This window comes from Numenius arquata, chromosome W (genome assembly GCF_964106895.1).
Source record: "Numenius arquata chromosome W, bNumArq3.hap1.1, whole genome shotgun sequence".
NCBI classification, from domain to species: domain Eukaryota; kingdom Metazoa; phylum Chordata; class Aves; order Charadriiformes; family Scolopacidae; genus Numenius; species Numenius arquata.
Window position 1 is genome coordinate 17,696,027 of NC_133615.1, and position 27,033 is coordinate 17,723,059.

At 43.8% G+C, this 27,033-nt stretch overlaps 1 pseudogene; it reads left to right on the forward strand.

The window, feature by feature from the left end:
- The first annotated feature begins 24,793 nt into the window (after positions 1-24,793).
- On the forward strand, positions 24,794-26,505 carry LOC141476790 (protein O-mannosyl-transferase TMTC1 pseudogene; annotated as a pseudogene).
- The last annotated feature ends 528 nt before the right edge of the window (positions 26,506-27,033 follow it).

Here is a 27,033-nt window from a genome sequence, read left to right on the forward strand (position 1 = left end):
ACCGTAGGGGTACTTTATGACAAATACAACAAATAATCAACAATATTACAATTCCACACACTAACACAAAACCCAAAACCCAGGGATCCCACACCATTAGCCCAAGCTTGAGCATACCCCGGGGTGAGTACACCGACTCTTTACCAGGCGTAGGACGTCTCCTCACGACTTACAGGTCCCCCCCCTACGAAACCCTAAAACATAACTGGTCCGCAGGAGATGGTCCTTGTCTGTCCCCGCGGTGATCTGGATGAGTTGGGGAGTCCTTCCGAGAAATCTCGGGGGCGCCCAGAGGAGTCCCGTCCTCAGCAGGTCCCGCAGCCGGACAGAGGGGGTCCCATCTGGGGTGCCAAATTGACGCGCGGAAACAAACCTTACAACTCGCAGAGAGTTATAAAGCAGGTATGTTTATTGCAGCGCTGGGTGCAAGGGGGATTTCTCCACCAAACTTGCACACCGGTTTGTGAAGCAAGCGTCCATTTATGGTGAAAAGCATACATATTCATTAAGGTTATTATAATTAATGGCGTTACTATTCTAATTATTTCTAAGAGCTCATTATCAAAAATCTCCTCCCCTGTCCTGACCAGATGGACACCTTTCCCAGACAGTTAGGTTCCTCCTCAGCACCTCCTTAGCATGCAGCTGCTCCCGCTATCTTATACACAAGGCCATTTCTTTATCTTGGAATGCTGGGGCCCCGAGCTTTTGTTCTTTCCCAGACTGTAATACATCCGCACTAACAACCTGTAACCGTTCGTTTTCTGAATCAACATGGATGTTGGGACTGAGTACACCCTCAGCAACTTTGCTGATGACACCAAGCTGTGTGGCGTGGTTGTGTATGGGAGCACCCAGCCAAACCGGTTCCAGAGCACAATAGGTGAGATGCAGGGAGTTGTCTCCACCTTGCCTTGTCTGTGCAGAGAGAACCTGGGGGGAGCTGGAAAAAGGCTCAGCCTGGGGTTGTCTCAAGATTGCATCACAATAAGAACGGAAACCGAGGAAACCGAATGGAGCCTTAACAAACTCCCTTAACAAACAAAATGCCCTGAGTCCCATCCCACCACTATTCAGTGACTTTGAGTGCTAGACATCAAAAAATTGGCAAAAGAGACTTAGGAGCCATCACACCACCAGAGGTAAATATCCCAGATAGTGTAATCCACTCAGGTATAATCCTGCACCCCCACCGAATCAGGAAATATAAACCACAAGGTTTGAGGAGGAAAATGGGGAATCTTCCAACGATACAGCTGGCCTGTAGGAGATTCGCCCCCCCCTTGTCCAGGGCGCTGTACAGGTTAACTTCCCAGGGATTGAGCGACCTTACCTGAGAGGGTAAGTGATTACGAAACATACGTATGGTATATGACATGCTATTAAGATCGTGATTTGTGCACTCTTTTAAGGTATTAATATCTAGCGCGCTTGTGTTTTTTTTTACTTTTCGGGATCACTTGTAGGTTGCAATAGTGTATTCCGTGAATTGCTTTTAAATTGCAATAGTGTATTTGCCATTGTACACATAGAACCTGCAATAGTGGAGTATTGGACCTGTGAGTGAAGTCCAAATAAATTGTTAATTTGAATCTCTCAGTGAAGTCCTTTTTCCCGTTCGTCACAGGTCGACACGCTGGAGGGAAGGGATGCCATCCAGAGGGACCTGGACAGGCTTGAGAGGTGGGCCCATGTGAACCTCATGAAGTTCAACCAAATCCAATGCAAGGTCCTGCACCTGGGACATGGCAGTCCCAGGCACAAATACAGGCTGGGTGGAGAATGGCTGGAGAGCAGCCCTGAGGAGAAGGACTTGGGGATGCTGGTGGATGAGAAGCTCAACATGAGCCAGCAATGTGCACTGGTTGCCCAGAAAGCCAACCGCATGCTGGGCTGCATCAAAAGAAGTGTGGCCAGCAGTTTGAGGGAGGTGATTCTGCCCCTCTTCTCTGCTCTTGTGAGACCCCACCTGGAGTACTGTGTCCAGCTTTGGAGTCCTCAGCACAGGAAGGACATGGACCTGTTGGAACGGGTCCAGCACAGGGCCATGAAGATGATCAGAGGGCTGGAGCACCTCTCCTATGAGGACAGGCTGAGAGAGCTGGGGTTGTTCAGCCTGGAGAAGAGAAGGCTCTGGGGAGACCTCATAGCAGCCTTCCAGTACCTGAAGGGTGCCTACAGGAAAGTTGGGGAGGGATTTTTCAGAAGGGCATATAGTGATAGGACAAGGGGTAATGGATTCAAACTGGAAGAGTGCTGATTTAGATTAGATATTAGGAAGAAATTTTTCACTATGAGGGTGATGAGTCAGTGGAACAGGTTTCCCAGAGAAGTTGTGGATGCCCCATCCCTGAAAGTGTTCAAGGCCAGGTTGGATGGGGCTTTGTCCCTGCCTGTGTCAGGGGATTGTAACTAGATGATCTTTAATGTCCCTTCCAGCGTAACCCATTTTATGATTCTATGAAAAATGAGGAGGCAACTTTGAGACCTCTAATTAAGACTGAGACTACTGGTAGCAGTCAGGCAGGAGGAGCCCTGCGAGTTACCATCTGAACAGTACCATATTCGATGACCAAACTATCAAAAATCCAGGAAAAATATACTACAAGAAACCAAGACTGAATATGTATGGAGGGTATCATCGACCAGTGGAGACAGGGTTTTATTGTCAGAAGATGAGGCACAGTATTATTGTGGGCCCAGGGTATTTTTGATCACCGACAACCATGGTCCTTAACCCAACGAGTTGCATATTGGGCAGGAGGGTTAGATGCCATGGAACAAGGGGACCCAATGTGTATTGATACCCCAACTATATACCACTTAACTGAAAGTCTGCAAAAGACTGCTTGTCTCCAGTTGATGCACGACAGGCATTTAGTACCTCAGCAACCCTCCCTACCTAAATGTCAACCCTGACAGAATGACTCCCCTGATCCAGGGCTTGCCTGGCTCTTTAAAACTATATGGGGTCCAACTCCAGGACCGTTTGTGGGACACATGAGCACCGAGGGGAAGAAGATGGAACCAGCAGGGGGGAGCTATGACCCAGGGGGAAGTGGCACAAGAGCTGATTAACTACAGCCGAAAGATGGTGTAGGAGAAATTTGTATTCTTACTTTGTGAATGTCTTGTCTCAGTCAACTGGAAATTTGAATAACCAACCCAACTTGGCATGGGAGTTGATACAAGGGTTTATGCATGTTTGGAACCATACGTACCAGGGGATATGTATCACCCTCCCTGGTTCTGCATCAGAAGGGTTCAAATATACGATTAGTCTAAATTTTATGAAAATATTGAAAAATGAGTTAAACAGTCTTAACCAAACAGAAGGAAACGCCACATGGGGAATAATTGAGTCCCCTTTTCTTGACCAGAAGGAGGGCCAACTATGGAAAAGTAACAGGACAGGGACTGAACACCCAAAGGCTTTGTATCAACTCCTGAGCAATTCTACTTGGGAAAATTTATGGAACCAAATTTGTTATCAGTCCTTAACCAATAGTTCTAGTATGGAACTAAAGAGTGCCACCTCTGTTCCCATTCCTTGCACCACAGTACCGTGGTGGTATTCCTCCTCTGAAGGCGGTTACTTCGAACACAAGTATAACATGCATTGGAACGCAGTTTGGTGTATACACATCCCTGACAAATCAAAGGAAATTTATCTTGTTGACCATACTAGATATGAATGGGCCTGGACACTGAAATGACTATTTAACCCCAACCATCCTTTGTCTTCTGTTTCTAACCCCCCTGATGGGACGATTGAGTGGGAGGTTGGTGTTCAAGGTTGTATGTATAGCCAAGTTGAGCTTCCCACTGGGGAAATCCTATGTTGGAATCAGTGAAAACATAGGAGCACTGCTCCGGACCATAATATGTCCTTGTTGAATTGTTCCTGAATATTAAACTGCTCTACTGGAGCAGGTGAGAACGTTTATTCGAGATGTGTACCTGTTGGGGTTATCCGAATCAGGATGACTGGTGTAACGGCTCCTTTAAAGATCCCAAAATAGCACTCTCCTGTGGCATTCTGGTCATGTATGGCCCAGATCAATGGAAGGTCTGGAGCCCAGATGGAAAGCAACAGGAGATACCTCAAGATGACTCATTTTGATTTCTTCTAGGCAAGATACTCAGCCCCACAAGAGATGGTATGGGCATGCTCAGATGGGAAATTTTATTTCCAGTTAAATATGTATGAAATGGCTGGATTGCAGTGTTCTATTGGCTTCCCCTCCGTGTGTCCCTCTAGAATGTTTAATTTAACATCTCGCCGCAATAGGATACAGAGAGATCTTGGTAGCCCAGCAGATGTAGGGGAAGGGATTGCGGGAATACAAATACCTGATTACTATACATTTGGATAAATGTTTGCGTTAAAAACGGAGGCATTTTTTGCACCAAGTGTGGTTATTGAAAAACATCAATATGTCCTAGAGAATTTGACTTGGCAAGTACATCCTAAGTAATTGGACAAGGTATGCTTTTGGGGAAATAAATGTACAAGTCCAACAAGTGTCAAAGATGACCCTGCAAAATCAATTAGCCTTAGATATGCTATTGGTAAAAGAACATGGGGTATGTGGAATGTTAAATTTGACAGAAAGGGAATGCTTTATCACCATCTAGAATGCCTCCACCACTATAGAAACATGTGCAAAGATGAAGGAGGTTGCCAACAAGACTGGAGAACTATTTCAAGCAATGCAGCCGGCAAATTGGTTTGATGGACTTAGCCCCGGATCGTGGATTGCATCAATGTTGAAGTCTCTTGGACTCACAGGGTGGGGAAGATGGCTTCTAAATGTTGGTCTTATGATATTGTGTGGATTCTTGTTTTTAATGCTAGGCCTTAGTTGACAAAGACGATTCCAAATGGGAAAATACAGGTGGATGCAGATTGCGTGTGTCTGTGTTTGTGTGTATGTGTGTGTATTCCATCCAGCCCATCAACTTCCCTACTATGGCTGCAACACATAACAGTCCAGCTTTCTGTCAGTTTAAGTGAAACTAATTGTAGACTGCTCCAGAAAAGGTCTTTCCTCTCCTTTCACTCTGCCTCTTCATGTTCATATGCAGGTCCTCCTGTGGATGATGTAACTGTGCATGTGGTTAGCCACACCAGTTCCTTGCTTTAACTGAAAATTAACTCACTGAACTCACTTTCTGGCTGAAAATTAGTCTGACTGACAATGCAGTTGCATAGTGGCAAACGCAAACTCAAAGGAAAAAATTAAAACAGCAAAATGTATTTTATGCCCTTAATCAGCAGCTGCAAAGGCAAGAAACCATCTTTTCAGCTCTATCCTCTGATCTTTTCTTAGATGTTACAATCAGTTCCATATTTTCTTTTGTCTTAATTCAGATATTTGGAAAATAAAAATAAAAAAAACCTCACAAAGAACCAAACACTAAACTGCAGTCAGAAAAGCAAAGATTAGCAATTTACTCATATTTAAACATTTACCTCTTCTCTATATTTTCTTCAGATTGAAGCAGCTATGTTTTTAAAGACTTACTCTACATTTTTAAAGACCTACTCTGCAGGCATTAAACACTGAAGTGGTCCTTCATTTGCTTTTTTTTAACCCATCAAATGAAGAGCCTAAAGATTATTATTTGATTTAATTTAATTAATTGGCAATTAAAATAGATTTGGGTAGAGAGAAACCTCAACCTCTTCTCACATAGGCCACCCTTTCAGCCCCCCCACTTCCAAAACCTGAACATGGACACTCAATACATCTACTTTAAACAGACTGTCCCGGTTTGAAGTAAAACAGAACCAACTTTCTGTTTAGTAATTTTACATCTTAGCTAGGCCTCTTTTAACTCTCTGAAATTAACGGCATATTGTGGAGAAAACTGTTCGTTCTCAGAGTGATAAGACCAATGTTTGTGCTACATGCCAAGGAAGGGTATGCAGAGAGGCCCTTGCTTATACTTATTGCTATAACAACCAAGGTCAGCCCATTTTCGTTATTTGCCCTGTTAGAGGGTCAGAAATGGAAAAAGCGTAGAGGGGTCACATCTGTGGGGAGGAGCAGACAAGACAGGTGACCCAAACCTGACCAACAGGGGTATTCCATCCCATCTGCCCCATGCTCAGTATAAAAGCTGAGGGATCAAAAGGTCAACTCTCTTTCTTCAATGGCCGATGTCTGAAGAGGACCCTGTCTGTTCATCTGCCTTTGATCCTGATCCGTGTGTTCCTGACTCCAGAGCTGGAATCCAGTTCCCATCTGTCGCTGAGTCCAGTCTGGGACTTCCCCAGTGCCTGACGGTGACGTCATCCTGGGAGCTTGATACGGTTTTGTATATATTGTATCTATTTCATTATTTTCTTCTTTTTTATTTTAATATTAAATTTCTTCATTAGTTTAGTTCATTCTAAACTTTTTGGGGGTGGGGTGGGAAGGGCCATCTGTCATCTGGTTTTGGTAAATTTGGCCAGAACCATGACAATGAGATACATGTCAAGAGCATTATCATAATAAAGACTTATAAGCTCTGAGAAGACTGTAGATATCTAGTTAAGATAATTTACATAAATATTCCATTATCCCTGGTCTTTATTAATTCACTTAATGGCAATATTGACATGTGGAAATTCTGACAAAAAAACCTCTGATTAATAAATTGCATGTGCAGGCTCTTTTGACATTGTGGGACATCTGCTAATAAGAGCTAATACTGTCATGGAAGTTGTATAAAGTAATTTTTTAGATGCATTTGGAGTTAGGCTTTGTAGTGTTTATACACTGTTTTTGCATGGATTATTAAAAACAGAAAACCACACAGCAAATTTGTTGTTGGCTTTCCAGACATCAACCCTACTAAGCCTCTAAAAGAGTGTTTTAGGCACTGGATGGAAATGCTATTTAAATATTTAAATCCTTTCTGCAAATCCTCCTTTTCCAGTCCCAAGATAGTCAAGTGTATAATTGACCTCTATAAAAACATCCTGAGCCACACTTAGAGTCCTATCTGCAATTATATTAATAAAGATTCAAAGGGAAAGAAAATAGGTAAGTGGGTCCTTTGCTGTCCAACAGAGATACGTCACCTTTGTTTCTGGGCAACAGTTTCACCGCAATCTCTCTCCTAAGACAGCTGTTCTGTTTCTGTGTGCATCCCAGCAGAGCACATCAGCACTCATCAGTTTATTTGCCACAGCTCCTGCTTACAGTAACATATGAAGGTGTCCCTTTTTCTGAGGTTGTTGCTTTTTTAATATATGCCTGTCCCATGAAGGTCCCTCTCATTTAATTTTGCTTTTTGTGAGGCATTCCCAGCGACAAAATCTCAGTGTGGCTTTTTGATTTGAGTGGTTTTGGATCTTTGGATTTACAATGCATCTAATGGCACCTGAAAAGCTAGCAGCGGGCCATTAAAGTGCTGCTGGTTTAGACCTAGATACATAAGGAGATGTCAGGACATAGTAAAGTAAAAAAAAAAAATTAGTTAAAAATGGAAATAGATGTACAGACTCAACAAATCAAGATGGAAAGACAAGAAATTCATCAGGAGTGAGCAGTGTAAAGCTAGGATGGGAAAGCATCGTAGGCAAATAGTAAACCATAACTGAAACCATTCACAGGTGATGTTGGAGTGATACCCCACAGCTGCTGCACAGGCACTTCCCAAGCCCTGTGGTGAGCGAGCCCATAATTTTATCTCTTGTGCTCCATTTGTAGGATGGATGATCCTTTTCCTCTTGAGGCTTGCTCCACCTTTCAGTACCCTGTGTCTGTTTTCCCATGCCACAGGCTACTGTGGCCCCTGTTGCACAAGGTTCAGGTTTTTTTCTCTGAAAAGAAAGCCCATTACTATGTGCCAGGATAGTGTAAAGTGTGGCCTAACAAGCATCAAGTGCAGATGTTAAAGATTTATGTCAAAAAAGTGTTTGTGTTGCATACTGAGCGACTAATGTATATGCACGCTCAGAGGACCAGGTGTCAGAGTTAAGCACTGGAGGGACTACATTTTATTGAATTTGTTTCTTAGCCTCCATCAGTCTAAGGGACAGAGTTTGGGAACAGAGTCTAAGAGAAAGGTAGAAAGCTTTTCTACCGCTAGCAGGAGCCTGTAAAATTATGCAGCTTTCTTTGAGTCCTATTTTTTTGGGACTTAGTATTGTTTAGGGCAGCTTAGATACTTAATTCAGGATTGTGAAATGAAGCAGACAGTAAAAACCGCTGGAGCTTAGAATCTGTTCCTGCAACTATTTCTGATCCAAGAAGCTATCCAGGCACATATTACACAGATTTTGGTAGCTGAACTAATGTCTAGAGGAGAAAGTAACAATACATCTGTGACATACATTAACTCCTCTTACAATATACAAGTAACATTGTATTTTTTTCTGCCCTGAAAGCATGTTTTCATCTAACAGGGAATAAGTACTAATAGTATGTATGGTGACTGTTTTAGAAAGAACAGACACAATCCTCTCAAGTAATTTATTTCTCCTGAAATTTACAGAGCATTAGACCATTTTATTACTATTGATTTCTTTTTCAACCTGACTTAGTTCAGGACCTATAATTTTCAGATATGATTGTACTGATGTGATCCTGTTAAGTACCTCCTTTTGTAGGGACATACAGATAAAATTTTTTGATATCTTAACATAGCAATACTACCTGTAGTGTTGTGCAGACACCTTATATAGCTCTAAACACATTGGTTCGAGTAAGGAACAATCCCTAATGGGATTGAAGTCCTTTGTCCTTTTCCTCTACCTTCCCTTCTCAGTTACTCATAATAAAACAGGTGTATTGATTAGGGTGAATCTTTACTGTGGCCATGTTGAAGACAACATGTGATTCTTTGTCATGTAAGAGGGACATCAATCATTCATTAACCTGCATCCAAAATATGCATGAATTAAGGAAATAATGAAAATAATAGTTTTTCTGTGAGAAGGCAGGGAACAAACATTTGTTGGCTTTGTCTCTTCCTCCTGTTCACCAATAGATGGTGGCAAAACTCCTTCCTTACAGTTGTCATAGGCTTGTAATTGTATCAAGATGATGTATCATATCACTTCTTCTTCAAGCACTTTTCACCCTCATTCTGTTTTCTGAATATCATCAAAATCTTTTCCTCCCTAACACTAGTATCACTTCTTTCCAGTTTTTCTTAGCGAAAGCTGTGGGAAGTTTCAACTTCATTTTAATCTTCTTTGCATATAATGCTCTGCCTATCTCTTTCTTAAGCAAAGCAGGGAAAAGGGTGCAGTGATTAATCCTTTTAAAGCCACATCTGAAGCCTGTGGGGGATTAATAATTTTAACAACTGATTAGGTATGTGGTGGATATTTTGTGTCTTTAAAGCAAATCTAGAAGATAAACTGCAGCTCAGCCAGGTGACAGAGTTATGCCTCAGGGATCAGGAACACAAATTCCTTGGGCTAAATACGCAAGGAGTCAGGATGGATCATCTGAATATCTGTGGGCCTCTTAAAAAAATCTTGGAAAACTAGCAAGTCAATTCAAGGGGGACAGGAAGAACTGTGTAAGTGGGCTAGTGCTTACAAAAGTGGGATATACTCAGACCTGGCTTGATGGGAATTAACTCAGTGCACTGATGTAATTTTAAGGTCGCTGTCTCCTATCTTCAAAAATTATTCTTATTAGGAGCAATCCCTGGTGGCAGGGAGAAGGCTAACAGTATGTCTGTCCTTATAAAAAGTAAGGAGAGGATCTGAGAAACTGCAGACTGGTGTATGGACAGAGGATATATCTGAGAACACTGAGAAATCTGGCTGATGTCCCTATGAGGCCACTCTACTTAATCTTTCAAAGATCACAGAGATCAAAGGAAGACCATGAAGTCTGGAGAAAGGCAGTGTTGAACCCACCTTCAAAGGGGGCAAGAGTGATGATCTGAGGAACTACAGGCATGGCACTTTGGTCTCTGAGAAACTCATGGAGCAAATTCTCCAAGAAGAAGAAGGAGAATGGGAATAAATGGATTTCACAAGGGTAAATTATGTTTAACCAATCTGATTGCTTTCAGTGACAGAAGACTGCCTACGATTCACTTCGTGGATGAGTGTTGTGAAAGGAGTGATGCACTTCACTTGTAAGAGAGAAGCAGCAATATATTTATTGATATAAAACAGTGATTTAACAAAGTTTGATAGTAAACGCAACAGTGGTTTAATGAGATTTGATAGCAAGGTACACTTGGTTATTTACTGCATAGAGGACAGGGTCAGATAAAACTGTTGAGGGGACCGTCCTGTTCAGTTGAGGTTCAGAGAGGACACCCTTGCTTTCTAAACTCCTCAGAGAGGAGTCTAGGTGCGACTGGATCCAATCCTAGTCCCAGACTTGGTCAATGGTTTATGTCTAAAGGATTATATATGCACAATCACTCTAAGATATAATCTTAGTGAAGCTTCACACTTTGGCATGCTATTAGTCACTTACCAAGGATCTGCTGTGGCAAGGAATCTCTGAACCTCAAGGAGTAACCTTGAGAGGCATCCCCACTCAAGGGGAGATCCTGGCGTGCAGCCTGCAGCCATGCAGGAGAGCTCAACGGGCTCTTGGGCTGTCCACTATTTATGGGGGTAAGATGATTAACTTACAGTCATATTTACATATCGACCACAGTAGCAAGACCACATGCTCAAGTTATCCTTTGGCTATTGTGTTATTATCTGTCTCCCTGAAACCACTTTGAGCTGGATGCAGCCATCACAACTAGATGCACCCATTATGACCACCACAGGTGGTTATTGCTTGCACAGGGTTACGGGAGATAATGGTCAGGTTGGGGGCAGGGGGGAGCACACTGTCACAATGAGAGGAAAGCAGAGGGGCTGAGATATATCTTTGCTTTGCTAAAACTTTGCATAAAACTCTCGCACCAGAGCCTCATTGATAAGCTGAAGAAGTACAGATTGGCCAGACTTTTAGATGAGCTGACAGTTGTCCAGACTGCTGGTCTCACTGAGTAGTGATCAATGAGTTGATGTCTGTTTGGCAGCTGGTAACAAGCGGAGCATGACAGACATGAATAGTTGGGCCAATGCTGTTCAATATCTTCATCAACTGCCTAGATGTTGAGAAAATGTGATTCCTCAGCAGATTTCTGAATGATTCTAAACTAGAGGAGAAGGAGATGCTAAATGAACAGTAGACCTTCATTTCAGTGAGACCTTGCTAAAATTACAGAGTAGATCATCAGGGAACCCTTGACATTCAGCAAGGACAGATCAGACCTGCCTATGCATTGGTACAGGCCAGGAACAAACTGGCAGCTTTGCTGAAAAGGACCTAGAGTAACAGCGGATGTCAACACACATACGAGCCAAAAGTATGTTTTCACTGTGAATGAGGCAAACCGCACTAGGAAAAGCACGGCCATCGGATCAAGGGGAGTTACAATCCCTTCTTGCTCAGTACTGATGACACCACTCCAGGGATACTGTGTCTGGTTTGGGCCTCCCAGTTCAAGAGGGATGTTGAGGAACTGGAGACAGTTCAGTAACACTGAGGACCTATTCCATGAAGATGCAGAGGAGAATTATTCTTTCCTGGTTGATGCCTGCCTGGCCAGCAAAGACTCTTTGGGTGCCTTGTCAGAACAGTGAGCATGCTAATGTTTAGCCTCATAGCTTGTTAAATCCTTATTATCTTTCTTATGTTAGCTACTAAATAAGTGCTTTATGCTTATAAGCTGTGTATATCCTACTTGCACAGTGTCTTTGAGCCCAGTTAAAGATGCCTGAACAAAAAGACTCAAATGAGGGGTGTAACCGGTTCTTTTAGAGAGATTCCAATGCACAAACAAGAGCTCACATGAAAACAAAATGTTAACTCAGCTTTATTGTGAAACCTTGATAAGTAATTCCCAAATATCCCAATAGTGACCTATGAGAGTCTTACCACCTAGCAAAAAAAGTTACTTAGAAGAGTCTTACCCACTAACAGTAAGTTACTTAAGAAAGTCTTACCACCGAACTAAAGTTACTTAGGAGAATCTTACCAACTCAAGGATCGTAACAGCACCACCGAGCAGCAGGATGGCGAGGAGGCACATCAGTGCCGGGGGGGGGGGGGGGGGGGGGGAAGGTAGGCACAGCGCCTTCAGGGCATCCCCTGTAGCTTCAAAGTGCGCTCATGTTTTCTCCCCCTTTTCTCCTCGAGACAGCCCCCTTATATCCCGCACTGGAGTGAGTGGAAAAGTACCAGCTAGGATCACTGCACATGTGGCCAGCACATGCAGCAAGCCTCACCAGACTCATGATCCGGCTTGGCTAACAGCAGCTGCCTGATACACGACCATATTGTTGCACCCCCTTCTTGTTGTTTTCCTTCTTCGAAGGTTAGGTTTTCATGGGTAAGCACATAGCTTTGCAACAACAATACTAAGTTCCCTTGTTTTTCTCGGCGCGTATACTGGACTTAGTTTAACTAGTAAGTTTCCATCATGTCTCATTCGGACCATCCTCTTTTGTCCCTTACACAAGGGGCTGTAGCAGAGTGCAAAAATTATTTGAGAGACTATGGCTCATGACAAACTGTCCCTCTTGGTGAGAGGGCCAAGAAGAAGGGGTGAGTTATAAACTATGAACCCTATTTGAGAAAGGATAAAAACAAATCCCTGATGTCCAACCTGGCTTTTTTCAGACCACCTGACCCCTAGCTGTATCATAGAATCATAGAATGGTTCAGGTTGGAAGGGACCTTAAAGATCATTGAGTTCCAACCCCCCTGACATGGGCAGGAACACCTCCCACTAGACCAGGTTGCTCAAAGCCCCATCCAGCCTGGTATGTAAACAGTATGTATAACTGTTTGCTACAAGTACAAACCAGCTACTCTTTCCATTACAACTACTGAAATGCATGCAAAATTCAAAGTTTTTTATAAAGGTCACAGAAATAAAATTCTTCAGCTTCCCCAGTGGAGTGAGGGGTAAAAGACATCCAAAGTACCACAATTTTCCCTCTCTGAGGACAGACAAGACTGAGTCACAAAGCTCTTTAGCTGACAAGCTTTGACTGTGTCCATCAATACCTTGATATTTATAGGACAGAAAAGCAAGGACAGGGACTTAAGGAACTGAAGGGTTGCATGGCAGCATCACCACAAGTATTGGACTGGGTTGGATGGGCCATGCTTAATGAGCCAAAATCGGTTCCCTGTATATAGGTTCATTAGTAGAAGGGACTGATATGTGGCAAAACATTAGACATTTTTGAGAAGAAATGTGGCATTGATCTAAATCCAGCAATGACATTGGACCTAATAATTTTGGTACTTAACTCATATATACTGAAAATTGTCATATTATTGTTTAAATACAGTTATTGTCCATCACTGTGCTATCACAAAATCTACATAACTGCCCAAGAAAAATGCATACATGTTTCAGTAATCTGCTAAATAAGGTCCTGATCACAGATTGCAATCATATCAGTCTACTAAAAAGAAAAAAGGAGTATTTAATATATTATGAGTTTAACTTCAGAGAGCGCTAATGAAATCTGACCATAACTTACTTTTTTTTTTTTGCTTTGCTTTGTAATTGAACCTTTCGTTTACTGAATGACATTACTAGGGAAAATTTGTTAATGTTCTAAGGTCTGAAGTCTCTGGGTCTGCTCCATTTAGAGTAAGATCCTGTTATTTAATAGCATATGTACTTTTTTTTTCCCTCTACATCTTCTATATCTGTCTTTCTGCCTCTGATTTTATGTGGACTTATTATGAGTTTTTATCTGAAGACTTTCCTCAAGGTGCTATACTTACTTTCATAAGGCTACATATTCTCCATATTTTCCCTTGTATAAGCAATACCAAATTATATGATTGATTTTGATCACTTTTTTTTTATCTCACTAGGTCTAACTTCTGTGTTATAACAAGATATAAAGAAAGTATGCTGTCTCTTGCCTGTAGTAGTTACTGTAACATTTATGTAAGAATATCTCATTGGAAGTCAGCACTTGGAAGGAGAATAAAGCCTATATGGGAGCAAGGTCAGAGGTATGAAAGGAGGATTGAGAGCTGTTAAAAGCTTATCCTCTCCTTTAAGCATCTGAACAAAACTGAATTAACAAAAATAAGGTGCTATATATTTGCATGGGTAGGAAAACATGATTCAAAGAGCCATTGGCCATTTCACATAATCTATCACAATAAGAAAATTTAAAAAGCATCAAAATTATACAGCAGCAGATGTCACATGAAATCACTGCCTTTCTGTATCTTGAAATGTTTTGCAGCTTTCTTCCCCAAACCCTGATGTGAACTACTTAACCCAAGGTTCACAGTATTTAATTACTCCTCTCACCTCAAGTAGATCTAAAAGTAGTGCTCTGAGAGCTCTACCTGCACATGAGAGACCTGATGAGAAAAAAAAGAAATTTACATTTCAAACGAGGAACAACCTGTCCCTCACTTAGTTTTGCAATCAGCTTTTTTCTCCCTCCCCCCAGTAATTTAAAAAAGCTTCATGTATGAAATAATTTTTCTGTAAGCAAATCATTTCAAGGTCCAATTCTTATTAACTAAAGTTGAAAAAAGCAGCACTAAGTTAATGTAGAAAGGTGTACATTTTGGTATGTATTGGTACATGTAACGGCAATCATTTTTTCATTAGGCATCAAAGAACAAACACTACTAAGTTAAGAACTGAAGAAATCAGATCTTCTATGACTGCATTTTCTTTTTGCCTTCAATTAAGAACTATGAAACAAATACCAGGAAAAATCTAAATATTTATCAATTGAATACTTAATTTCTGTTTCAGAATCAGCTTTATAATGTGTCTCTATAGAAGAGTCAGAGAAGTGTCTTAAACTCAACTTCTCTATTCTTATCTGTGATACAGATGACAACAATAGAAAAGGCAGAGTCAAAGATGGGAGTCGGTGAGACTTCATAAAGTTTATTTTACAGAGCACCAGAATTTCTCTCTTTCATGTATTTAGTAAAAAATCTGGGATGAATCCCATGGAAACAGGAAACATAAGGTTAAAGTCCTGGCTCACTGGCCTCAAGCCATTCATTCCAGGACCTTGATATGAAAAGAACTCTATAACATAATCCTGTTCAGAATTCTTTTAACTTTTTTTTTTGTTTGTTTTAGTTCAACCCTTCAGTCTGAAAGCTTCTTGAAAACCTCAGTGCTCTGATGTTTATAAACCTTTAAAATTTCCAGCCTACCTATATTTGAAGTCATCTGATCCAAGTTCTCACTCCAATCAGAGTTAAATTTAATGTTAGATCCAGTTTCAATGTTAGGTCAGGCTACTCAGAATCATAGCTAGTCAATGTTTGAATATCTGGGTAGCCTGTTTCAATGCTTCACCACCTTCATTGTGAAGAATTTTTTTCCTTAATACATAACCAGAATTTCCTTTTGTTGCAACTTCTGTCCATTGCCTCTTATGATAGAATCATAGAATGGTTCAGGTTGGAAGGGACCTTAAAGATCATCTAGTTCCAACCCCCCTGCCATGGGCAGGAACAAATCCCACTAGACCAGGTTGCTCAAAGCCCCATCCAGCCTGGTCTTGAACACTTTCAGGGATGGGGCATGCACAACTTCTCTGGGAAACCCATGCCAGTGTGTCACCATCTGCACAGTAAATAATTTCTTGCTGAAATGTGAACCAGCTTTCAGAAGGATTTGAATTATTTTATTCCCTTTCTCAAAAACTTCTTCTGCTGTGTTGTCCCATATGATGATGTCGTCAATGTACTGCAGATGTTCCGGAGCTTCACCCTGTTCCAGTGCAGTCTGGATCAGTCCCCCCCGCCAATGGTGGGGCTGTGTTTCCACCCCTGGGGCAGTCGGTTCCAGGTGTACTGGACACCTCTCCAAGTGAAAGCAAACTGTGACCTGCACTCTACTGCCAGAGGGATTGAGAAGAATGCATTAGCAATGTCAATTGTAGCATACCACTTGGCTGCCTTTGACTCCAGTTCATATTGCAGTTCTAGCATGTCTGGCACAGCAGCGCTCAGCGGTGGCGTGACTTCATTCATACAGCACATACAAACCTTCAAAAACATTTAAAAGTATAAATTCACTTCTATATCATTTTTTAAAGCGACCAAAGTACCCAGAATACTTCCATGCTTGTATACTGCCTACTTCAAATTTATATTTTGAGCAGATGAAAACATTCGGCATTGTTTGGCTCCCATTCACCAGAAGTTAGTTCTAAATGTGAGAATACTTGAAGTAGATCCTTGCTGTCTGTTATCAAAGTTTGAAACAGTTTATAAAAATATGCTTTTGTGACTGTGTTTCATGTTATGGGGACAACCTTCATCTTTTCTAACCATTCTTACCTCTTGAATCCTCCAAGAGGTAACTGGAGAGGTCAGGGAGTTTAAAACTTTCCCTGATTGAGCTATCTAGCACAGGAACATCTTATTCGGAGCTGATCTGAAGATCCTCAAGTTTACCTAAAAATTTGCATGTTATTCTATAACAGGAGCTGCTGTTCCTCTTGTATGTCAGATAAGAGACAAGATTCTCTTGTAGCTTATCTAGTTAGGTTCATCACTGATACATCTGGATTCAACTCTGCTTCACCAGCCTTACTTGCACACAGCCTATGAACATCAGTAAGGGAAGCTGCTTCTTCATGCAGTTCCTTACAGTCAAAGGCTTCAACAGGTTGCAGGTATCACCTTCCTCATGGCTTTTTCTCAAGCCGCACAATCCAGAACTGAAGTCCTTGTAAATAGCACAATTGGGAGATGGAGTAGATTGTTATCTCTGGAGCATTACTGTCTAGTTGGACAAATGAGAAGTTTGGAGAAACTGTGTGGTGTCACACTTGATCCAGCTAAAGATGGTGTTGCAAGGATCCTTGCAATGGAAACTCCTGTCACTGTCTGGACAGGGACTGACCACCCTGTTGGAAATACTGGATACCCCAAGTCAGCATTGCCCTATGCCAAGACCCCAATAAATTTTTATTTTTATTTTGTAAAATGAAATGTCTTGTCCATGAGTGTCTGTGCAACACCTGTACCTTCATAATGAATCTTCACTCTGTATTTGCTGCATATGTGCAGATCTACTGGCTGGTGGACAAACTGGAGATCCAACTAACTGGCTTCACAACAAACCTACTGTGTACTGGTGCTTCCTCTACTTCCCAGCCTGAGATCAAAGATGTGAGCACAGGGTGTCCTATTTTAATGTCTTTGAACTTTATTACAGGTTTCAGCACAGCAGAGTAAGATTTTTCAAGACATCTACATGATTACTAGTTTACTTGGCATGCATTTTCACAAATACCTTCTCACCAGCCATTTTTCATGGAAACAGATTCTAGGCGCTATTACATGAAATTTTCTACCATTAAAGAAACATCTCCACTTAAATTTAGTGCTCTCATTTTCTGACAGGCTCTACTCAAAAAAGTCATATTGATCATCTTTTGTCAATGAAAACCACATTTCTAATAACAATCACTTCAGAATTATAATAAATGAAATGCAAGCTCTTGTGGCAAAGTCTCAAAGTATGATTTTTCATGAGGGTAGAGGAATGATGAAACTTCACTTCAATTTCATTTTGACTGTAGTATCTGACTTGGCCATCAATCATCACATCAACTTAGCAATGTTTTTCCAAGACCTCATTCATTGCAAGGGAAAGCTAAGCTGCACACCTTAAACATAAAAAAAGCATTTTTCTGTTGCCTCTCCACAATAAAATGCATTCATAAATCAGCTACATTGCTGGCTATAACATGACAACTCACATTAGACTTCACTGTATGAAAAAGAGACTGCTTTGGAAATATGCTCTATCAAATCCCTGCTTTCTGAAATGTGTGTAACATCTACAGGGATTTCACATCTTGTTTAATGACTGTTATCTGCTGGTATCAAATGTCTTGTTTTGGACAGGTGGCTCCAAATTCCATATGCAGATGAATTTCCAATTCATGCCATTATTGAATTACTGGCTAAACACTGAGAAGGGAATCAAAAAAAAAGAAGAAAAACATTGATTATGCAGTAACTATGATTTTTTTGAGATAGTCTGTAGATGTGGATTCTTCAGCTAAATCGTGAGGTGGATTGAGTCATGGCTGTGTGACAGAACTCAGAGGGTTGTAATCAATGGAGCAGGGTCAAGTTGGAGGCCTGTAACCAGCAGTGTCCCCCAGGGGTCAATACTCGGCCCAGTCCTGTTCAACATATTCATCAATGATCTGGATGAGGGGACAGAGTGTATCCTCAGCAAGTTCGCTGATGATACCAAACTGGGAGGGCTGGTCGACACTCCAGAGGGCTGTGCCGCCATCCAGTGTGACCTGGACAGGCTGGAGAGCTGGGCAGAGAAGAACCTAATGAGGTTCAACAAGGGCAAGTGTAGGGTCCTGCACCTGGGGAGGAAGAACCCCAGGCACCAATATAGGTTAGGGGTGGATCTTCTGGAAAGCACTTCTGAGGAGAAGGATCTGGGAATCCTGGTGGATAGCAAACTATCCATGAGCCAGCAATGTGCCCTTGTCACCAAGAGGGCCAATGGAATCCTGGGCTGCATAGGGAAGAGTGTGGCCAGTAGGTCGAGGGAGGTCATTCTCCCCCTCTACTCTGCCCTGGTGAGGCCCCATCTGGAATACTGTGTCCAGTTCTGGGCTCCCCAGTTCAAGAGACATAGGGAACTACTGGGGAGAGTCCAGCGTAGGGCAACAAAGATGATTAAGGGAGTCGAGAGCATCTCCCTTATGAGGAAAGGCTCAAAGAGCTGGCACTTTTTAACCTGGAGAAGAGAAGTCTGAGGGGGGATCTGATCAATGCTTATAAATACTTAAAGGGTGGGTTGAAGGAGGATGGAGCTGGACTCTTTTCGGTGGTTCCCAGTGACAGGATAAGGGGCAACAGGCACAAGCTGGAACATAGGAAGTTCCATTCAAATATGAGAAAAACCTTCTTTACGGTGAGGGTGACAGAGCCCTGGAACAGGCTGCCCAGGGAGGTTGTGGAGTCCCCTTCTCTGGAGATTTTCAAGACCTGCCTGGATGCAGTCCTGAGTAATGTGCTCTAGGCAATCCTGCTTTAGCAGGGGAGTTGGACTAGATGATCTCTAGAGGTCCCTTCCAACTCTGACAATTCCGTGATTCCATGTTCATATTGCAAGGACTTATGGAGAAAAAAGCTGCAGAGCATTTGGTGTCATTCTGTCCTTATATCTTAAAGAAAGATTGGCAAAAGCATGCAGGTACTCGACATCAAATCCATGATATAGATATATATATACTAGGAGTGACTTCTCTATTTTCAAAGCATTTTGGCTAACTGTTATCAACAAACTAAGCAAGTTTTTCTCCTAGCTTTGCTGTAAATCCAAAATTTCTTGATGAAAGTCAAACTGAGTGTTCATTGTGTAGCACTGAACTTTACAACTTATCATAAACCTTGAAAAAACATCTTCAAAAAAACCTCTCATTTTAATAAGGAAAATCACTTATTGTAAGAGGTTATTAACATCTTACAATATTAACTACCTTTAAAAATGCATGTCTTCAAGTCTGCATTTTGAAAGCATTCAGACATGTATCTATTTTTTTTCAGAAACAGGAGTCTATGGAAGGCACAAAGATTTCCACCCTTGACCGGATGAAGGATCAGGAACTGGCTAGATAGCTGCATGTCCCGGTTTGAAGTAAAACCGAATCAATTTTCTGTTCTGTAACTTCACATCCTAGCTAGGCCTCCTCTAACTCTCTGAAATTAACGGCATATTGTGGAGAAAACTGCTCGTTCTCAGAATGATAAGACCAATGTTTGTGCTCCATGCCAAGGAATGGTATGCAGAGAAACTCTTGCTTATACTTATTGCTATAACAACCAAGGCCAGCCAATTTCGTTATTTGCCCCCTTAGAGGGTCGTAAATGGAAAAAACGTAGAGGGGTCACACCTGTGGGGAGGAGTGGACAGGACAGGTGACCCAAACCTGACCAACAGGGGTATTCCATCCCATCTGCCCCATGCTCAGTATAAAAGCTGAGGGATCAAAGGGTCAGCGCTCTTTCTTCAATGGCCGATGTCTGAAGAGGACCCTGTCTGTTCATCTGCCTTTGATCCTGATCCGTGTGTTCCTGACTCCAGAGCTGGAATCCAGTTCCCATTCGTCGCTGAGTCCAGTCTGGGACTTCCCCAGTGCCTGCCGGTGATGTGACTGTCATCCTGGGAGCTTGATACGGTTTTGTATATATTGTATCTATTTCATTATTTTCTTCTTTTTTATTTTAATATTAATTCTTCATTAAAGTAGTTTAGTTCATTCTAAACTTCTAAATCTCCTTATCTCTTCCTCTCCTCTCTTTTTTTTTTGGGGGGGGGGAGGGCCATCTGTCAGTCTGGTTTTGGTAAATTTGTCTGAAACCACGACACAGACACAGGGAAAAAATCTGAGAGGGATTCCAGAGATGTTCTGGAAAAACTTAGATGGAAGAAGGAAGTTTACAGAATTTGGAAAAAGGGACTGGCCACTTGGGAGAAGTATAGGAGCGCTGTCAGAATATGCAGGGATGCAACAGGGAAGGCCCCCTTGGAATTAAACCTGGCAAGGGATGTCAAGGACAATAAGAAGGGCTTCTTCAAGTATATCAGTAGCAAAAGGAAGACTAGGGAAAATATGGGCCCGCTGCTGAATGAGGTAGGTGTCCTGGTGATGGACGATGCAGAGAAGGCAGAGTTACTGAATGCCTTGCCTTCTTTGCTTCAGTCTTTACTGCTAAGGCTGGCCCTCAGGAGCCCCAGACCCTGGAGGTAGGAGAAAGAGCCTGGATTAAGGAAGATTCTCCCTCAATCAAGGAGGATTGGGCTAGAGATCATTTAGGCAAACTTGACACCCACAAATCCCTGAAGGGATGCACCCACGAGTGCTGAGGGAGCTGGCAGATGTTATTGCGAAGCTGGTCTCCATCATCTTTGAAAGGTCATGGAGAACAGGAGAGGTGCCTGAGGACTGGAGGAAAGCCAATGTCACTCCAGTCTTCAAAAAGGGCAAGAAGGAGGACCTGAGAAACTACAGGCCAGTCAGCCTCACCTCCATCCTTGGAAAGGTGATAGAACAGCTCATCCTGGATGTCATCTCTAAGCATGTAGAAGAAAAGAAGGTCATTGGGAGTGGTCAGCATGGATTCACCAATGGGAAATCATGCTTGACCAATCTGATAGCCTTCTACGATGGCATGACTGGCTGGGTGGATGAGGGGAGAGCAGCGGACATTGTCTACCTTGACTTCAGCGAGGCTTTTGACACAGTCTCCCACAGAATCCTCATAGGTAAGCTTAGGAAATATGAGTTAGATGAGAGGACAGTGAGGTGGATTAAGAACTGGCTGAAAGACAGAACTCAGAGGGTCGTGATCAGTGGTGCAGAGTCCAGTTGGAGGCCTGTAACTAGCCATGTTCCCCAGGGGTCAGTACTGGGTCCAGTCTTGTTCAATATATTCATCAACGACCTGGATGAGGGTACAGAGTGTACCCTCAGCAAGTTTGCTGATGACACAAAACTGGGAGGAGTGGCTGACACACCAGAAGGCTGTGCTGCCATACAGCGAGACCTAGATAGGCTAGAGAGTTGGACGGTGAGGAACCTGATGAAATTCAACAAGGGCAAGTGTAGGGTCCTGCGCCTGGGGAGGAATAACCCCATGCATGGGTACAGGTTAGGGGCTGACCTGCTGAAAAGCAGCTCTGCAGAGAGAGACCTGGGAGTCCTGGAGGACAACAGGATGACCGTGAGGCAGCAATGTGCCCTTGTGGCCAAGAAGGCCAAGGGTCTCCTGGGGTGCTTTAAAAAGAGTGTGGCCAACAGGTTGAGGGAGGTTATCCTCCCCCTCTACTCTGTTCTGGCGAGGCCGCATCTGGAGTACTGTGTCCAGTTCTGGGCCCCCCAGTTCAGGAACGACAGGGAAGTACTGGAAAGAGTCCAGCGGAGGGCTACAAAGATGATCAAGGGAATGGAGCACCTCTCCTATGAGGAAAGGCTGAGAGACCTGGGTCTGTTCAGCCTGGAGAAGAGAAGACTGAGAGGGGACCTCATCGATCCTTATAAATATCTAAAGGGTGGGTGTCAAGAGGATGGGGCCAGGCTCTTCTCAGTGGTGCCCGGTGACAGGACAAGGGGCAACGGACACAAGCTAGGACACAGGAAATTCCATGTCAACATGAGAAAAATCTTTTTTACTTGGAGGGGAACAGAGCACTGGAACAGGCTGCCCAGAGAGGTTGTGGAGTCTCCTTCTCTGGAGATATTCAAAACCCACCTGGATGCGTTCCTGTCAAGCCTGCTCTTGGTGAACCTGCTTTGGCAGGGGGGTTGGACTAGATGATCTCCAGAAGTCCCTTCCAAGCCCTACAATTCTGTGATTCTCCTACAGAGGGCAAAGTATTCCTTCCAAGGGTCTCCAACCAACAGCATGATATATCTTCTAGAAGTATTTTTCTAGGCACTAGACAAATGGCTTAGACTAAGCACCTAACTTCAGATGCCAAAGTTAGATGAAATGATCCCTTAACTTCGGTGCCTTTTTTTAGACTCTTGTACCTTTCTGGGCCAAAGGATACTAACACCCATGTCTAAACACACCCACAACTACCAAAAATGCTTTTCAAACCAGCTGTCTCAACCTCATGCTTCTCGGTCAGATATTTGTTTCCCTTCTATTCAATCCTTATTTTGTCCTCTGGCCTTTATCTGCTGCTAAGAGGTCTTCCCCACACTTTGACAATAGTCAAATGGGTGGCTCAGGGTTCATTTAATAAAGTTTTGAGCTTGGTCTCTGTAGGTATGATGTGTAACCTGGAGCTTGCAGTCAAAACTCCCAAACAGATGTTTTAAAACAAAACCTTTTCAAAGGGGGCATAAAGTATGCTATAGTTTTAAGAAGAAAGGTTCTCAAATCCAGGATAAAACTTCTACTGAATTGAGAGACAGATCCATCTATCCCAGGATAGTTTTTAATTTTGATAAAAATAATAACTAAAATAAATAAAAATAATACTCAAGGGTTAGTAGAGCCCTTGCTTGGCTTAAGCTGTGTATCTGTAGCCTTACCGTAAGGTGTTTAGGCAAAGAAAGGATGTGTTGAAACCATAAAGTGGTCACATTGGCCTTGATGGGAGATAAGGGAACAATTGGTATTCAAAGAAGGAACCCAGTTGTCTTGACAGAGCGATCATCTGGCTGAAACCAGTCCTGTGGCCTGGAGCAACACATTAACATTAAAGGCGAGAGGTACACAGTGAGGAAGACATACGGCCTTCATCCCCGAGACCCCGGCCCACGACCACCAGGAGACACTGGGCATGTGCAGCTGGGAGGAGTTAAAGGCGGAGACCATGGAAATGATTTCTCAGAACTCATTGTAATAAAGACCGCCTTTTCGGGGAAAGGTTATGGATATGTATAGGCGCCCCTTGAATATGTAAAGTCTGATCGTATAAATCCTAAGCTAACTGCCGCGGTGGGTGCGCACGATTGTGGTGGGGCGACCCCCCCCATGCTGCCCGGCGCCGAATAAACATACCTACTTTGCAACCTCACAGGTTGTGCAGTCTGCTTTCCGCACATCACAAGGACTCTCTTGCTAATAAGGACTCTCTCTCACTCCACGGTGCCTGCATCCCCTGCTTGCATGCCTCTGCCCGGGTGCTGCTTCAGAGATTCCCTGATCCATGAGGTATTGAGATTAAATTTGTTCTTTGCCTTTCATCTGTGGTTTTGTGGTTGTTCCTGCATCCTGCCTGCATCAGCTCACACAGAAACTTACTAGTTAAACTAAGTCCAGTATATGCGCTGAGAAAAACAAGGAAACTCAGTACTGTTGTTGTAAAACTATGTGCGTACCCATGAGAACCTGACCTTCAAAGAAGGAAAACAACAAGAAGAAGGTGCAACAATGTGGTCACGTATCAGGCAGCTGCTGTTAGCCAAGCTGGAGCAGGAGTCTGGTGAAGCTCACTGCATGTGCTGGCCACACGTGCAGCGACCCGAGCTGGTACTTCTCCACTCACTCCAGTGCAGGATATAAGGGGGCTGTCTCGGGGTGGAGGGAGAGAGAGACATGAGCCCACTTTGAAGTTACAGGGGACGCCCTGAAGGCTCTGTGCCTACCTCCCCCCGCTTCAGCTCCGCACCATACCGATGTGCCTCCTCACCATCCTGCTGCTTGGTGGTGCTGCTACTATCTTTGGGTTGGTAACTGTCCTGAGTAACTGCTGTTTGTTGGTAAAACTCTCTTAAGTAACTTTTGGGACATTTGGGAATTGCTTATCAAGGCTTCTCAAAAAGGTGAGTTAATGTTTTGTTTTTCATGTGAGCTCTCGTTTGTACGTTGGAATCTCTCTAAAAGAACCAGTTACGTAACTTGGCAACGAGGATGGGATTCCAATAGTACAACCTGGGGAACAGTGGATGGGGCTTGGTCAGTGGAAATGCACAGCTGCATCAGGACCGAGCTGTCTTTAGAAACCGCCCATTGTCGGAACATTGTCTCCCCAAGATACAAGTGATGTTTTTGTATGTCCGCTGTGTAAGTGTTGCCATTGTTTGTGATTGCTCGTTGCCGCTGGTGCGGGCGCCAGCTTATACCTGCTGATCAGCGCTATTGTTTGTCTTTTGTTGTGTGCGGGGTCGTTTGGTGACTCACTTGAGGAGGTGTTCTGCCCGGTGTGGTACTGTTCTTGTACGTGACTAGGGCTGACGCTCCATCAGGCGAGGAGTTTGTATATGTACAATGTTTAGACGCAAGGACAAGGAGGAGGGATGGCGCGGGGAGGCTGCTGCTGCTTCCCCCCCCGCCGCGGCGGCGGAGCCAGGGCTGGGGCCGGGACAGCCGGCCCCGCGCCCCGCGCCATAGTGACGGGCTCGGCGCTGGGCTCCCGTAGCCGGGACTGAACCGCGCCGCCCCCCTCCCCCTGCGCTGCGCCGCGGCGGCGAAGCTGGCGGGGCTGTGTGCCCTCTGCTACGGCAACTCCCTGCAGGGCAAGTTCGTGCAGGTCGACGTCTGGGCCATCATGAACAAACCCGACATGCGGGCGGCCACCCCCGTGGCCGCTGTCTTCGCCAACGACTTCTGGGGCAAGTGGATGGCCGAGAACATCAGCCACAAATCCTACCGGCCCCTCTGCGTCCTCACCTTCAAGTTAAACATATTGCTGGCTGGTATGAACCCCTTCTATTTCCACACAGTGAATGTAATTTTACACTGTCTATTGACTCTTGTGCTGATGTACACTTGTGACAAAGCTGTGTTCAAGGACTGTCGACTTGCTTTTGTCACGGCACTGTTCTTTGCTGTGCATCCCATTCACACTGAGACTGTAACAGGTATAGTAGGCAGAGCGGATGTCCTAGCCTGTCTATTCTTTCTGTTGATAAGGGGAAATAACACTCAAGGGTTAATAGCAGGGCCATTGCTTGGCTTAAACTGTGTATCTATAGCCTAAAGCCATTGCCAAGGTGTTTAGGCAAAGAAAGGATGTGTTGAAACCATAAAGTGGTCGCATTGGCCTCGATGGGAGATAAGGGAACAATTGGTATTCTCAGTTGTCCTGACAGAGTGATCATCTGGTCTCCCAACCCCGTGGCCTGGAGCAACACATTAACATGAAAAGCGAGAGGTACACAGCGAGGAAGACATATGGCCCACGACCACCAGGAGACACTGCGCATGTGCAGCTGGGAGGAGTTAAAGGCGGAGACTATGGAAATGATTTCTCATAACTCATTGTAATAAAGACCGCCTTTTCGGGGAAAGGTCATGGATATGTATAGGCGCCCCTTGAATATGTAAGATCTGATTGTATAAATCCTAAGATAACTGCCGCGGTGGGTGCACACGATTTTGGTGGGGCGACCCCCCCGTGCTGCCCGGCACCGAATAAACATACCTACTTTACAACCTCACAGGTTGTGGAGTCCGCTTTCTGCACGTCACTGTTGACTTTTCTCTCCTATAATAGGAGTGTGGATCAGCGTTATGTTGGGGAACATTTTCCTCCCACTGCCTCCCCATTCTTTTTGCTGCTTAGTTTATTCCTTGGGGCATATGTAATGCTGGTGAAAGAGACTGGAATCACTGTGTTTGGCATGTGCTTGGTTTATGACTTCTTTTCCCGCTCCTGCAATGGACTCAAACTGAGAAATGGGGGGATCCACTAGAGACCTGCCTGGCACCCAGCAGCTTCTCCCTCTGCCTCGCTGCATGTCCCTCCTGCCGGTTGGGAGAACGGGAAGCATCGCTTTGCTCACCGGGGCACCTGGAACTCCTGCCACCTGACGTCACCCGAGGGTTAGCTGAGCGGTGGCCTTTCTGTGCCCAGCAAAGCCATGTGGGCCATTCGGAGCTACCTGACTGCAAATAACAACCAGAATTTCTTGTGTACGGCAAGGCCTTTTTTTTTTTTTTGAAGAGAGCTGCTTTGGTGATAAGCTACATGATTCTCGTGTTGTATTTCCGCCTCTGGATAATGTGAGGATCCTAAACAATCATGCGGTGGCGGGGGATCAGACACCTTTGTTGCTCATGAAAAGCCAACAGGCTAGGCCAATAAGACTCCCACTTACTCAGGTGCATTATAGTAACGGCCTAGAATTTACAATAACTGCTGAGGTAGGTTTTTTTTTTTAGTCCTTCATACTACACAATCGGTAACGGTCGCAGGCAACCATATTCAATGGCTGTCCCCAGACGTGACTATTACTGTAGAATCAGAGCATCAGGTATTCCTTTTTTGTATGTTATGTCCCCGACACCTAGCCAGTGGTTTCACTCTAGTGAACTCAATAACTCCAAGTTACCTCCGGCCCATTTCTTTAGGAGTACGGAATGCTGCATCCACCAGTCGGGAGTCGAGCACAGGGCCGTTGGCCTATATTTACTTTTGGATAATGCCCCCACTTTGCATCACCAGCACCCCTATATCAAAGATGTTTGCAGGTGCACGTGTCTGGTATCAAGCCCCAGGAGAGGTGGGGCCCATCGCAGCTGAAGTAGTGGCAGC